This window comes from Oreochromis niloticus, unplaced genomic scaffold (assembly GCF_001858045.2).
Source record: "Oreochromis niloticus isolate F11D_XX unplaced genomic scaffold, O_niloticus_UMD_NMBU tig00000960_pilon, whole genome shotgun sequence".
NCBI classification, from domain to species: Eukaryota; Metazoa; Chordata; class Actinopteri; order Cichliformes; family Cichlidae; genus Oreochromis; species Oreochromis niloticus.
The window spans coordinates 74061-89809 of NW_020327286.1; the positions used below are offsets into that span (position 1 = coordinate 74061).

General features: G+C 39.8%; 2 long non-coding RNA genes across 2 annotated transcripts; one reads left to right on the forward strand and one right to left on the reverse strand.

The window, feature by feature from the left end:
* Positions 1–257: 257 nt before the first annotated feature.
* LOC109200496 (uncharacterized) lies at positions 258–15185 on the reverse strand. The gene is made up of 3 exons (XR_002060663.2): positions 14915–15185; positions 2628–2730; positions 258–289 (listed from the first exon to the last, which is right to left on the reverse strand). It is a non-coding gene; the product is annotated as an uncharacterized LOC109200496 (long non-coding RNA).
* LOC112844727 (uncharacterized) lies at positions 9182–9868 on the forward strand. The gene is made up of 2 exons (XR_003217461.1): positions 9182–9558; positions 9637–9868. It is a non-coding gene; the product is annotated as an uncharacterized LOC112844727 (long non-coding RNA).
* Positions 15186–15749: the final 564 nt, after the last annotated feature.

Here is a 15749-nt window from a genome sequence, read left to right on the forward strand (position 1 = left end):
TTAAGCTTCCAGCCCGGGTAAAAGACTTTCCACACAAGTCACAGCTGTAAGGTTTAAATCCACTGTGGATGAGTTGGTGTGTTTTTAAGTATCCAGCCCGGGTAAAAGACTTTCCACACAACTCACAGCTGTAAGGTTTAACTCCAATGTGGATGAGTTGGTGTCTTTTTAAGCCTCCAGCCTGGGTAAAAGACTTTCCACACTCATCACAGCTGAAGATTTTCTCTCCCTTTCTTCTGTGAGGTTTGTCGGCCTCCTGAGAGCGCTGACTTCTTGCTCCATGTTGGTCCTGCAGTGACAGAGATACAAACAGAGGCAGTGAGTGAAATGCAGTCGTGGAACAAACAGAAACTCCCTCCATCAGTGGAATCAAACATGTCCACAAACATATTGTAGGTGTGTTACCGCCACCTTCTAGTGAAATGATCACATTTCAATGATGTGGTACAATGAGAGTTGTAATGAAAAATACATATTGAAGAAATATTGATCAGCTGAGAAAATCTTTTACTTAGGGCTGGGCAATATATCGAGTTTTTTTTAAAAATATCGATATATTTTCATAGGAGACATAAGACGTGACAATATCGTTTATATCGATATAGTATATGTTACGTTATAATTATACTTGTGGAGCCGCAGGTTTGCCTCTCTTTCGTCCACTTTTGTCTCTGCGCAAAGTTACTCTGCCTCGCCTCTCCTTCATTTAACACAACTCCTCCTCCCCCTTAGCTTCACCTGCAGGCAATGACAAGATGAACGTGGCAAATCTCCGTTAGCGAGTTGCTGCGGATCGCCCCGTGCGTGGCACTGGACGACGTCAACATGTTGGCGAGCTAACCGCGCTAACTAGCTAACAACGCTAACGACATGCAGCCCACAGGGGCTACACGGCCTAAAATCCTTTCATTTTCTCAAAAATCGACAGTGCTCCTTATGTATGAATTCTGGTTGTGCTTACTGACCGCGAACCGATTTTGCTTGGTACACGGCGCTCAGCAATCTGTCAAAAAATGTTTTAGTACGACTTTGCTAAGCTACGGGGCTGCACCACTTGATGGATTGTCGGAGCATTACGGCTACCGTAGTCTGGTGCCTCGCGGAGTGATACGTACTGTGCTTCAACGTAATATTAGGGCTGCTCAATTAATCAAATTTTAATCACGATTACGATCTGGGCTTTCAACGATCATTAAAAATGACTGAGCTGATTATTAGCCCCTCCCTCGTGCTTTACTCTCGCGCTGCTCCGTGTGGGAAATCGAGCGCACCTCTCTGCATTTCGAACACGTGTCACAACAATTAAGAGCAGCGGTCTCCAACCTTTTTTGTGCCACTGACCGGTTTATGCCCGACAGTATTTTCATAGACTGGCCTTTAAGGTGTTGCGGATAAATACAACAAAATAAAACTAGTACAGGTACCGAAAAAAAGAAAATTTATTCATAACACACGTGAAAAGACCAAGGGAAACCGAGTAAACGATAAAAACGATAACAAAATAACGCTGAAAACCGATAAAAACCCTGAAAACTATACATTTCACACCTGAGCCTCAACTCTCGCGGCCCGGTACCAAACGACTCACGAACCGGTACCGGTTCGAGGCCCGGGGGTTGGGGACCGAGGGAAGCTCGGAAAGCTAAGCAGAAGTTATTTGGAGAGGAGAGTGACTGCTGTTGGTTGAAAAGAGAGGTAAAAAAAAAAACTTCAGTGGTGTGGAAACATTATTGGTTCGCGGAGTCAGACGTGGATCAAGTAGACATAGTGTGTAAACTTTGCTAGAGTGTCGTAGCTGCACCACAGAGCAACACTGCAAAGTTCACTAAACATAGATGTTTACATTTTTCATTTATTTTTTATATTGCAAACATTTGCACTGTTATCAGTATTTGCACACTATTTTATATTATTTTTTGACAATCTTTAAAGTCATTATTCAATACATTGTTATTGTTAAATAAATATCGTCAAATAATCGAGATCTCAATTTCAGTGAAAATAATCGTGATTATCATTTTTGCCATAATCAAGCAGCCCTACGTAATATTACCGTACTGTGTGTGTATAAGGGCCATAAATGGCACCTGTTAAGAGACGTGGTTACAAAGAGGATTTCAAACTCCAGGCTGTCAGTCAAGCAGTAGAACTTGGGAATAGAGCAGCTGTGAAATCTGTCTCTTTGTTATTATACTCAGCGTCTGTTAGTTTACATTTTGACTGCACAATTGTGAACACTTTGTTATGCACAAAAACAACATTGTTTTCTTTTATTTATGGAGCATGATTATTTAATAAATACTCATAAAAAAAAATCGAGATATATATCGTATATCGCCATCCAGCTAAAAAAATATAGAGATATGAATTTTGGGTCATATCGCCCAGCCCTACTTTTACTCATAAAAAATTGTGAGTTCAACTGATGATATTGTTGTTTCAATGTGTGCTGATAAAAATGATCTTTGTATTTTCTTATAACCTCTGAGTTTTTTGTTTGTGAATGTAAATTGTGTATGTATGGAGGAGCCCAGGATGGAAAAGAAAAAGCTGCTGTTAATAGGTTTTTAAAAACCAACTAGCTGTGCACAGTTTCAATAACAGTGTAACTGTGATATTTGTCTTACCTTTTGTGTTGAAGTCATTGTTTCCTCTGTAGTGGCTGAGCTGAGTCCAAATGGCTGAAATTGTTCATCTCCTGCTCCAGACTCTTCTCCTCCTGTTACTCAGCTGGGACACAAAAAGTATATATATGTATATTATTCCTGATAAAATATATATATTGTCAGAAGAAAATTATGTTTTGATCAGTTACATGAAATGTATCAGTGAAGCACATGTTTATGTGACTTTTGACATGTCTCTTGTCTGTGATAAACAACTGGCAGCTTCCTCTTTTTTGTTCTAGAACATACAGATTTAGAAAAGGGGAACCTCAGCTCTGAGAATAACTCTGTGACCTTTGTACAGCACCACACACACACACATACGCAAGCTTGTATAAATAATGAACGCAGACAGTGATTAGGTGCAGATATACACTCCATAAAGCACCCCTCCATTAGCCAAACCCATCTATTTTCTGATTGGATAGTTAAATTTGTGATTGACATGACATTGGCCAATCAGATGAAAAGTAGGGTCAAAATTCGTACTTGTAATTTGCAGAGTTTCACACGTTTCCACACACAAATCTTTTTTACGCACACACAAATTCTTTACACAAATAAATCCTGATATAGAAGTACAAAACTGATTAACAAGTACAAAATATTTATGACCACAATTTGAGCCCATAATTGTGGGATATATGGGACCACGAAGCGTGCACTGGACCACGGTTGATATTTGGGGAAATCGACGGCGCATTTGGAGTACACTTCGGATTGGGACAGCCATCATCGCATGGCAGTGACGTAATCGCACTCAAAACGCGTACTTCAAGCGTGCAGTCTCTAAATTGGGACACAACCATAATCTGTGCGTGGACAGAAGAAGTGTCAGACAGACTCAGACAATTGACTGATTAACATGTGTTCTATTTTGTGAACGGTTCATAAAAAGGCATTCCCTGTGAGTATACACTATTGTTTGGCACTTTATGTTAATTAATAGCAGTTACGTATATGCAGTATTACGCAGGCTAATTTATGGTTTTAGGCGGTTATTGGCTGTTAGCATTAGCACTTGTTTATGCAGTTCGTCATGTGATTACTAACATAATTACTGATGTCACGAGAGGGGCCGTGGCTAGGATTTTCGGTTGAGGTGCCATGTTTCTGGGCCAAACAAAGCGCAAGCGAAAGAGGACCAAAACCACAAGGATAACACCCGCTATGGTTCATACTTGCTGTGCGGTCGGTTGTAATGTTAGATCGCACGGCCGGCAAGGGAATAAGGTTGAAAATGGTTTATCTTTTCATTCTTTCCCCACTTGGATGCAACATAAGGCAGCTCATGTATCGGATGTTACCAAAAGAAGGCGTCTAGTCTGGATAGCAGCTGTGAGACGAGCTGATATCCAGTTCTCTTCCATCTCCAAATATCTGTTGGTGTGCTCCAGACATTTTCATTCCAGTAAGTTATAGATATGTTCATATCACTCTTTATCCGGTCTTTAAGTCTGAGGTCACTAGCCGTGTCTGGGCTCAAACTCCGCTGCAGGTCCATGAATCACACGATCACTGTGGCATCACTGATAGTTGAAAAACTAACTAAAGTCTTTCATCCGTAATAAAATGATCAGCGTTCTGCTCTAGCATGTGTAACAATTGAGTTTATCATCCAGGCATCCATGAAAACGAAACGGAATTCATGACATTTAATGGAGTTGGAAATTAGCAGCAAGTTAGCTCGCTAGCTTCCATCTAAATACAATATAGCATGTCCTGACTGAGGGATGTTGAAAACAAATTCATATGTACAGCTCTGCTATCACTTCCAACATTTTGGTCCTCTTTCGCTAGCGCTTTGTTTGGCCCAGAAACAAGACGCCTCAACCAAAAATCCTGGACACGCCCCCTCTCGTGACATCACGCACCAAAAGCCCTATTAGGCTAATCGTTGTGTCACTTCAGACAATCCCTTTCCATCAAGGATTTTTAATTTGTTGCGTTGCTGTACAACGCATTGTACAGCAGTTGTTTTGTCTGTTCTCAATTTTGCCAGCTCTATTAAATATTAATATGTTTGTAGTTTTGTAGTTTTTGTTCAACTTCTTTAATTCTCACTCGCTTTTGCAAATTTGTACTTTTGTTTTACTCGCAGCAACAACTCCACCTCATTGTCAGCCCATTAAAAAAAACTTGGTGCTTTTCCTTGAGATTTTTGCTGCAACGTTTCAAAGTAGGGCTGCCACGATTAGTCGACTAGTCACGATTACGTCGACTATCAAAATCGTCGACGACTAATTTAATAGTCGACGCGTCGTTTGAAGATCACAAATGACGCGGGAATAAGTAGTAGGATTTAAGAGTGTAATAACGGACTGAAACAGAAGATGGCAGCACTGCATGTACAAGGATGCCAGCTGCTGTTAAACCCCGAAGAAGAAGAAGTAGCTCTGTCCCTGAATTCATAGCGCAGCCCTGCTCAGTTTCCAACAATGGCGGCAGCTAGTTAGTTTTAATATTACTCTCATTATTCTTTCTGGGTCACAAAATAAACGTGTAACATATTTTCAGGCGAGAATGTAGCTGTGTAAACCTCAAATATCTGCTCAGTTTATCAAGACACCACATATTTTCAAAAGCGCTCCGACGTTTTCGAGGACGTCTGTTACCCGCTAGCTCGATAGCTAGCCGGGGGCAAGGCTCACTAGAGCCGGTGAGAACACCGGACTCCTGGCAAATCGTTTTCAAACCCACCGCCGTCTTTCGCTACTCAGGTTAAACATATATGAGTCACTTAGATAACTTAAAAATGTTATTGTTTGGCTTTTTTTTTTTTGTATTTTATTTGTTCCTGAGTAAATCGGTTTGGCTGAGATTAAAGTTATAGTTTTTACACAGCTGAATAAACGTCAAGCAGACAACTGATTATCACAAGTGTGAGATGCTCGAGAATATACTCCGGTGTCCCGTTATATTTTAGACAGCAAGGAGTTTATTAAACTTCACCGAAACAATCTGCAAATTTCATTAAAATTTAATAAACTACCATCTTGTCTTTATTTTTAGTTAGCACATACCTTAAACACTTAAAGCTGTAAGCTAATGATAGTTATATAAGAGCAGATGCATGCTGGTGCAATAAGCTGTACGTTTTACGTCCAATGGATGCATGATCTGATTAGTCGACTAATCGCAAAAATAATCGGTGACTAGTCGACTATCAAAATAATCGTTTGTGGCAGCCCTATTTCAAAGAGCCAGAAAGTAAATAAACGGCAGACAGAAAAAAGACGCTGGTTGAATTGTCTTAGATTTCACGCATGCACAATAGAGGAACGCAAGCGTTTACAGCCGTTTCAGTGTGGACACGCAACTGTTTGAAAGATATTGAAAACATTAGTGTGGATGTGGAGCGTTTTCAGACAAAAACGCTGTTTTCAAATCTATCCGGGCTAGTGTGGACGTAGCCACCATTTCACCCTAAAACTGAAGAAGCTTCTCGGATGAGGGCTGAAATGTCTTCAAGCAAGTCAAGCAAGTCCAGACACTTTTCTATCCAAGCTCCATAGACTACGATGACCTGGATGACTGAGAACCTTCACAAACATGTTCATTTCCATAAAACAGACACAGGCAGACTCTGCTTACAGGATGTGATCTGACAACATTAATCAAATATTTGTTCAAGACCGATTGCATTGTTAACCCTTTAAGACACCACTTATTTTCAAAAGCGCTCCGACATTTTCGGAGACGTCTGTTACCCACCAGCTCGATAGCTAGCCGGGGTTCAAGGCTCACTAGAGCCGGTGAGAACAGCATACTCCTGGCAAATCGTTTTCAAACCCATCGCCATCTTTCGCTACTCAGGTTAAACATGATATATAAGTCACTTAGATAACTTAAAAATGTTATTTTTGGCTTTTTTCAATATTTTATTTGTTCCTGAGTAAAGCGGTTTGGGTGAGACTAAAGTTATAGTTTTTACACAGCTTAACATCAAGCAGACAACTGATTATCAGAAGTGTGAGATGCTCGAGAATATACTCCAGTGTCCTGTTATATTTTAGATAGCAAGGAGCAGGCGGCTGAGTTTATTAAACTCCATCAAAACAATCTGCAAATGTCATTAAAATGTAATCGGTGACTAGTCGACTATCAAAATAATCGTTTGTGGCAACCCTATGCGATACCAATACCGATATCATAAATTTGGATATCTGCCGATACCGATATGAATCTGATATAGTGTATTCTGTAATCAATAAAACTGATTTTTTTTTTTTTTTATCTTGCTGCCGGAGTAGGAGTAGGTTCAGCCGGATGGTTCCCCGGGCTCAGTCGGGCGAAGGGGGTAAGTGGTGGGGTGTGTTCAGAGCCCTGCATGAAAACAAGGACACTAACCATGGTGGACCAAGCTCAGGTAAGATTTTTTAGGTTGTAAGGATATAGTCATGTGCAGTGTTGGGTAAGTTACTATAATTACTAACTTAGTTACATTACTAGTTACTTCTATGAAACGTAACTCAGTTACTTCAAGTTACTCATTACTTTCAGGAGTAACTAGTTACTAGGGAAAGTAACTTTGCTTTTACTCAGAATTCTCTTCTTAATGTGTTGCTTCTGTAACTGGATACCCAGCAAGATTGCCAGTCTTCTAGCTTGCTTACTTGCCACAAGTCCACTGTGTCACATACCAATAGAAAGGAAAAAATTATGTGCATATTTCCACGAAAGAAATTCCACACCTGGACCGTCGTTGACCATCGCCATGATTCTAGCCTATGTCACAGCGTCATGTTTTTACATCCAACACCAAAACTGCAGTTGTGGTGCTTTCGACTGTATAAAACCAGAAATTCTGCCTTCCGAATAGGAAGATGTAGGTAACAACAGACTCCAGAGAAGGTGCATACAGGGCTGGACTGGGACAAAAAATTGGCCCGGGCATTTTGACTAGAGACCGGCCCACCATTATAGGCGGGTCGGTCATAAAGCCTCTGAATGAAAAGAAACACTGTTGTGACAGTGATGTACACTGTTCTGATGGTATATATGCATAAATAGATACTTTAAATGAGAATAAGAAAGAAAAGTATTTCTTTGTGCCCCCCTCTCCCTGTTAATGCCCTACCTGGCCGCCTGGCAAAACTTTGCTAGATCTGCCCCTGTGTCATCCAGGGGAGGACGGATGTTGTTTTGCTTTGTTGTGTTTTAATGTGAAGTGTGTTTATTTACTTTTTATATTGCATGTTGTGGTTATATTTTGTGCAGTGTTTTATTTATATTGCATGTTTTTGGTTACACCGTCAATCTGTCCTGGAGGGACTCCGCCCTTTTCCCATTTTACTGATTGGACACACCTGAGAGAAGAGGAGTGAGTGGTAATTTACAGAGTGCTGAGTAACACAGACAGGGGGGAGAGCTTGGCGTGAAGCGAGCCAGGAGGATACAGCGCCGATAAGCAAGGACGCAGAGCGAGGTGTCGGACGGCTTCAGCCACTGGAGGCCAAATTTTAGTTTTACAGTTTTTATTAGTGTGCTTTCCCTTGACTGCTCCACTGCTCTGTCCGTTTTTTGAGGAGGGTTTCCCTCTTTTAATAACAGCTGTGCTAAATCACCTTCCCTCCGTTACACCTGCACAGTTACTAGCTGTCAGCTACATTAAAAAAAAAAGGATCTTGGTGCTATTTGTCTCTCAGAAACAGTTCATAACTTCCCTTCAACTCATTCATGTCACCTAAAAGGTAAACCTGTTTCTCCATCACCTGTTCAGCTCTGATGATTCAGTAAGGACATCTCCTGGTTTCATCTTCATGTTTCCCGCTCACCAGATAACCAAACCGATATCATGACCAGCAGCTTTCACAGCTGTGGCTCCAGCAAACATCAGCTGATACTAGAATTTAATATTAAATAAATTCTAACAACAGCTGATCAAGCTTAAACGTGCTGCTGTTGTTTAGCGCGACATCCGCCGGTTTCCTCTTCTGGGGCAAAGTGGGCGATAAACAAACAAGAGAGAAAAGCCGAACAGCTGATCATTGATCAGTTTCATGATTGAAGTAGAAACAGGAGAAGGAGGGGGAGAGAAAGAGAGAAGAAGAGGCAGTTGTGCAGTAAAGACATAGAAAAACTCCAGCTTTCTCTTCTTCATTGTAGCTGAAGTCCGGGACAAATTGCGTCCCTTTTCAGCTCAATACGAAACGGGTAATGTTTTCTCTGAATACGAGACGATTCCCTTTTTGGGGGATGGTTGGCAACTCTAATAATTAACCTTATCAGTAAAATCATAGCACCCACCCACGTGTATAGAAACTCCATCATGCTAGCTAGTACACAGTACGAAAAAGTCAGCATAACAAAAATAAACTCCACCTAAACTTGGTTTATATCTGACCCAGATAGACTGCAGGTCATAACTTCTTACCTGAAGTTCAGTTCACCTGACACTCAGAATCCTCGGGTCTCTCCTCCTGCCTCCCCTTTCTCTCATCCACCTGCTGGCCTCCACCACTTGCTAATGTTACTGAATCTGTGGAAGCTCCGCGATAGCCACCACACGAAGTAAAGAATAACGAGCCTATCTAAATCCCAGTAACGAGTAACGCGTTCCTGATTTTGTCATAATAACTAGTTACCGTGCTCGTTACCACAATAATAACGTAGTTACTGTAACATGTTACCTAATAACGAGTTAGTCCCAATGCTGGTCATGTGATACATTTATATTGCCCATGTCATTCATTCCTATTTGGGCTGTATTTACTGATATATGTAATTTCTTAATGCTCTGCTTGTTTTATCAGGGGAGAAGAATGATGTGGATGAGGCCTTGGTCAACATGGTGATAGAGGATTCCCAGCCCTTCACTGTTGTGGAGGACAGTGGGTTTAGAAAGTGTGTTAAAGCTTTGAACACTAACTATGTTTTCCCCACAAGGCAGGTGTGTATCTTAAAATATGAAGCCTGTTTCCATTTTGCCCATATTTCCATATTAAGAGCTGCACTTTCTTTTGTTTAGGATTTGAAAGCTATGGTGGTCCAAAGATACAAAGAGTCCAAACAAACAGAAAAACTGACTGTGGCAAAGACTTCTGCAGTTAGTTTGACATCTGATATGTGGACCTCCATTAACACAGAGGCTTACCTTGCTGTCACCTGCCATTTCATCGATTCTAACACTGCATTGCATTCTGTAGTGCTCGGAGCCTCATCTTTAGCAGCTTCTTCATCAGAAGCTTTTCAGCCTGTGACTCGAGGTATATGAGCACATTTTGATTTATTATGAGGCGATCGTGGCTCAAGAGTTGGCAGTTCGTCTTGTAATCTGAAGGTTGCTGGTTCGAGCCCCGGCTTGGACAGTCTTGGTCATTGTGTCCTTGGGCAAGACACTTCACCCGTTGCCTACTGGTGGTGGTCAGAGGGAGGGCCTGGTGGCGCCAGTGTCTGGCAGCCTCTCCTCTGTCAGTGCGCCCCAGGCCATGTTTTACCATTTTATTGTATTTAGTTACTTTCATTCGGTTTTTCCAGGTTGAAGACTCACCTATTCTCAGCTGCATTTGAATAAAGCACCAAATCCACACTTAAGTTTAAATTTCAAAACCTACTTTTTAACTACTGATTTTATCTACTGTTCTGATTTTATTTACTGTTTTGATATTTGATTTTATATACTGTTTTGTTTGTTTGTTTGTTTGCTTGCTTGTTTTAATCAAATTTAAATCATGCTTTTTATTTGTTTTTGTTTTTAATGTCTCTGTAAAGCACTTTGAATCACCTTGTTGTTGAATTGTGCTATATAAATAAATTTGCCTTGCCTTGCCTTGCCTTGCAACCGCTGCTTCGCCTGTGCCCTGTGAAAAGGTATTTTCAAAAGCAGGGGAAATCCTCTCAAAAAAGAGGAACCGTCTTAATCCCAGCACTGTGGAAAAGCTGCTATTTTTCAATAAAAAAAATGAAAACTCCTCCCTAGTGTCATAGGCACTGTTATAAAGTCACAAGCACATTCACATCACAACTCCCTCCCTATTTGTTTCCATGTACATTCCTGTGTTAAGCTGCCAATCTGTTATACACAAACATTAATATAATATTAAATATAACTAATATTTAGAGTTTAGTTATTGATGTCATGAAAAAAGTAATTTATTTATTCATCTTGAAGCTCCACACACTAGTTTGTGTCATTATCCAGATGTACATAAGCACGATTACAGTTTTACAATCATTCCAAAACTCTGTCCTGAAAGTTTCCACTTTCTTTTTTGTATCAGACATACTGAGACAATATTCGGGATAAATAACCATGAATGCAGCTCCAGAGAAAATACCAAACTATACCCAATTTACAGTACTATACTTTGAATGGTCTCATCTTTGAGCTTAGAATAAAGGGAAACTATAAGAGGTGAGAGGGATATTTCACTGGATTCTGACTCTGGGTGACCCCCACTCCTTACCCTTTCACCCACAGCGAAGATTACTGAACAGTTTCTGAGGAAATTAATCCTAAACTTTATACGAATAACCGTACTCTACTTTTAATATTCACATCTTTGAGCCCATTTTAAAGGAAAACTATAGGAGGTGACACAGATATTTCACTGGTTTCTGACTCTGGGCCATCCCCACTCTTTACCCTGTGACGCACAGCCAAAATTACTGTACAGTTTTTAGAGAAAATTAATACTAAACGTTACCCAAATTACATTACTGTACTTTGAATGAATGCCCTAGAGTCAGGATCTAGTGAAATATCTCTGTCACCTCTTACAGTTTCCCTTTAATCGGAGTTTAACGATGAGAAACTACTGTAATTTGTGTATAGTTTAGTATTAATTTTCTCTGGAACCATACAGTAATTTTGGCTATGGGGTGGAAGAGGAAGAGTGGGGTTGGCCCAGAGTCATAATCCAGGAAGACATCTGCGTCACCTCTTACAGTTTTCCTTTAATATCAGCTAAAAAATGAAAATGTGAATTGCTATAGTGTAATTTCTTGGCAACTATACAGTACATCAATTTTACTTGGTGGGTTATACGTTCAGTATAGTGAGAAGAGAATGCTTTTTAAATATGTTATCATTTCACATACATATATGCACACATATACCTATATATATATATATATCTGTCTGTGTGTATTATTTCGAGTATCGAAGTGGTTTGAGAATTGAAATAGTGAAAAATGCACTCTCTTCCACAACTGTCACTTCTCTATTTTAATTCTAGAGTACTGTTATTTGTATAGCTGCAAAGACACCTGCAATCTAGCTCCTCATGTCTAGTTTTACGACCCAAAGATCATTTCCTGTTGTTCTCTTAGGCAATATTCTCTGCAACTCTGCAAAAGCATGCTGTTCTTCACACTTCCTGTTTTGCTAAGCAATCCAATGACCTATGACACACTTTATGATTCAAAGTTGCCCTGCTTTTAAACAGGCCTGTTTTAAATGCATGAAACAAAATACACAGTAAATAAGCACTAGAAAATGCATTTTTCGAAGACACCATAGAGAAGACTTTCGTGCTTGCAAACCTGTCGAGAAGGGTCTGGCTGTAGCCACTGTGGAGCTCCACACTAACCGGAAACACGTGACCTCCACACTAACCGGAAACACGTGACCTCCACACTAACCGGAAACACGTGACCTCCACACTAACCGGAAACACGTAACTTCAGTTAAATCAACTTTGACAGCGAAAACTAAATTGCGTTTTTGTTAGTATTGATGCTGGTAAGAAATAAAAATGGTTCTAAGTGGGGGTTTTTTTTACACTCTGGGTTTGTTCAAAAAAATTCACCATCCCCTAAAATGTTTGTGGCCAAAAGTGTACAGTGGTCCCTCGCTATAACGCGGCGCACCTTCCGCGACACTCGCTGTTTTGCTGATTTTTATTTTATTTTTTACAGCACATCTTGTTGTGCGTTCTGATTGCTGTAGACCATTGTCAATCAATCTAATCCAGTGTCTCCTGTAGTGCTGGGCGATATGACGATATATATCGTGTGGATGATAGAAAAGTGTCTATCGTGACATTTGTCTTCTATCCTTTCTATCGTTTCTAACCCGAATTTTACAAATTATTACATAAAATATATCATTAACCCTTTACAACCGGTCGGAGCAGGCACACTCCGTTTTCCCTAACTATTTTTAAATCCCTGTAGAACTGTAACCACCTAAGGTAGCGCAATAATGTTTATTTTGCATTTGAAACCATACCAGTTGTACTTACATCTTATTCCATTAGCTTGCCCTAGGTCACGGTTTTCTTCCACATATAGCTTTGCAAAAATTGCATAAAAAGCACTTCCAGCAACAAAAACATAATATTCCAGAAACAGGCTTTGATGATCCGATCAGCTGTTCATAACACTTCCTACATTTGTATACAAGTCAGCGCATGTCCGCCATTACCTGTCCGAAACCGGAAGTGACGTCATTTTCGCGGAAAATGTAGTTATTTAAGCTTCAAAGTCTATGTTGGTGTTTTTAAAAGTCATGTTTGACTTTATGCTCTTCTGTATCGTTTAGAAGTCAAATTACACCGTTGTAAATAGTTTATTTGATGCACATGCTGTGTTTTTGCAAATTTGCATTTATTTATTTTCATTTTTACTGTAGTATATAAAAATTTGTATATATCAAAAATAAAACTATGAAGACACTCAAAATAAATAAATGTAAAGATAAGCTCTGGCGGACTTGGTTCTATGGTGGGTCTTAAAAGGTTAAATAGCCTGTGCAAATATATTAGTGTTGTCTTCTCACTATACATACTCTTAACTTTATGCAAGAGAAAATAAAGTATAAAAAAGTGATATTTTTTGCAAAGAAACTCTGTCTTGTGGTTTTGCAACATGGTGCTGCTTTACGTGCACCCGGATTTGCGACATGCTTTACAGTAACTCAAAACAAAGACTGCACCCTCTCCACTCGCTGTTTAGACTGCATACTTTCCAGATGACCACAGGTCAGGTGGTATATCGTGATATATATCGTTATCGTGATCTAAAATAATTCATATCGTGATAAATATTTTTTCCATATCGCCCAGCACTAGTCTCCTGTAGAGGAGCGGTCCCTAATAGTCATTACCATTACCGTTCAAACCTGACAAGTGAAATCTCCCAAAGTAAGCTTAAATATGTGAGAGGTTGACAGCAGCAGAATATATATTTTAGTTCTGCTGAGCCAAATAAGACAGGTCAGGGTGAAGAAGTGACAGCCAAAGAAAAACTTACCACAAAATGGAAAAGTTATGACAAATCAGACTATAAGGCAAAAAGAAAGTGCAGCTTTATGGTTTCATGGACAAAAGAATGTCTGTGGCTGGAATATGACAAGCTAAATAACCAGGGGTGCACATAAGTGGTGTGCAGGTGCGCATTCGCTGTCAAAATAAAAAAAGCGCACAAGATAAGATGTTGCAACACGCGTTTGCGTACATAAGATTTTCTGGAGGACAGACATTTGTTTAGAACTCTTAAAGATGTTGAAGAAGCAAGATCCTTTAAGCAATTACTTCAGTGTTCCTCTGACACAGACTGATTCATGTTCTGCAGTTCTTACATGTTCATAGAAATTTCTGTTCAATTAGATCCAAGTATTTGAGTTGATGATTGTAATTTTTATACAATGTTGTAATTTGTGTTTCAACAATGTTTTGTTTCCGTTACAATATTATACTTTAATGTATAATATCGTAAAGGAAAGGAAACAGGAAACAAAACATCAATCAAAAAATTGCTCTTTTGTATTCGGGTTACTTACATTTATTTTGGGCTACCACAAACTGAAGAGTCCCTGCCCGAAGGGCTACCAGGGATTTTGACATTTTGCGAGCCCTGAAGTTAACGGACATCATCATGATGGGTGTGAAATGTTTATTGCTAATAGCACCAACTGTAACTACAGGCATTAGGAACACGACCTCAACAAAACAGCATAACAAAATGAAAAAGTACAGTCACATGCTCACAGTTGGTCAAAAATAAGCATTTTCAGCTTTAATTTCAGGTTACTGTGGAGCTCCACAGTGGCTGCAGCCAGGTGCTCTTGAACCTGTCGGCACCCGAAACCGTAATATGCGTAAGAATAGCGCAACAGCATTTGCGGTGAGGCTGGCTTGACTGTGACACTTGACCACAGTTAGCAACCGCCAGATTATAATGTTGCAAGCAATCACAAACTCTACAGTCTCTCTAACTCCAGTGTATACCAAGCAATCTATTGTTCGCAACAGAGATGAACTCAACATAAACTGAACCCACATTAAAGTTAGCTCGGTGCTTACCTTTACATGAGCCCACAAACCGAGAGAAACTCCGTGATGAAGCTGGAAGTCTTTCCAAACACAGGAAACAGATCGGGCAGAGGAGACCACCGTGGTTCACGTTGATCCAGGAGACAAGGGTGTGCAGATCGATGCAGATATCGATCCAAACGTTGGTAGTGGTATATGTTCCTGTAAGTTTACTATTTTAGTCCCGTTTTATGAAAAGCAGCTCTCTCTGTGCTCGCTTCATCTACTGCACACACACACCTTGCTCCACCCCCTTTGCGGGCTCTGCTGTGATTCGTTGCTGTGCGGTCACGTGACTCAGTTGCATAACGAATCCACGTGGGATGTTATTTCAAAATTAGGGCTGTGTCTCAATTCAGGGGGCGTTTCTCAATATGCGTACTTGTGCGTACTTGCGTTCTCGTGTACTCGTGATACGTCATCAGTCGGAGACCAAGTACTTTTTTTTTTTAAATAAACTTTATTTAACAAACAATGAGTATACAACATACGAACAGATGAAGTATACAAAACAACAGAACATGAACACACAAAGCCAGGGGTAAAAGAAAAAAGTAACAATTATAAGAATACACGCAAAAATTCACATACATATATTGTTTTGAGAGCCTTTTTGTTGGTGGAGTCTGATATTGATTGTATGTACACATCCACATCCTTAAAAAAATGACAGAAATGTGGTCTTTTGTTAGTAAACTTACATTTATGGATAAAAAATTTAGCTAAAAGTATTAACAAATTAATCATAAAAAAACATTTATCATTCTTCTTGGGGAACTTAAAGAAACAGAATAAAACATTTTCCCATCGTAAAGAAAACTCCCTT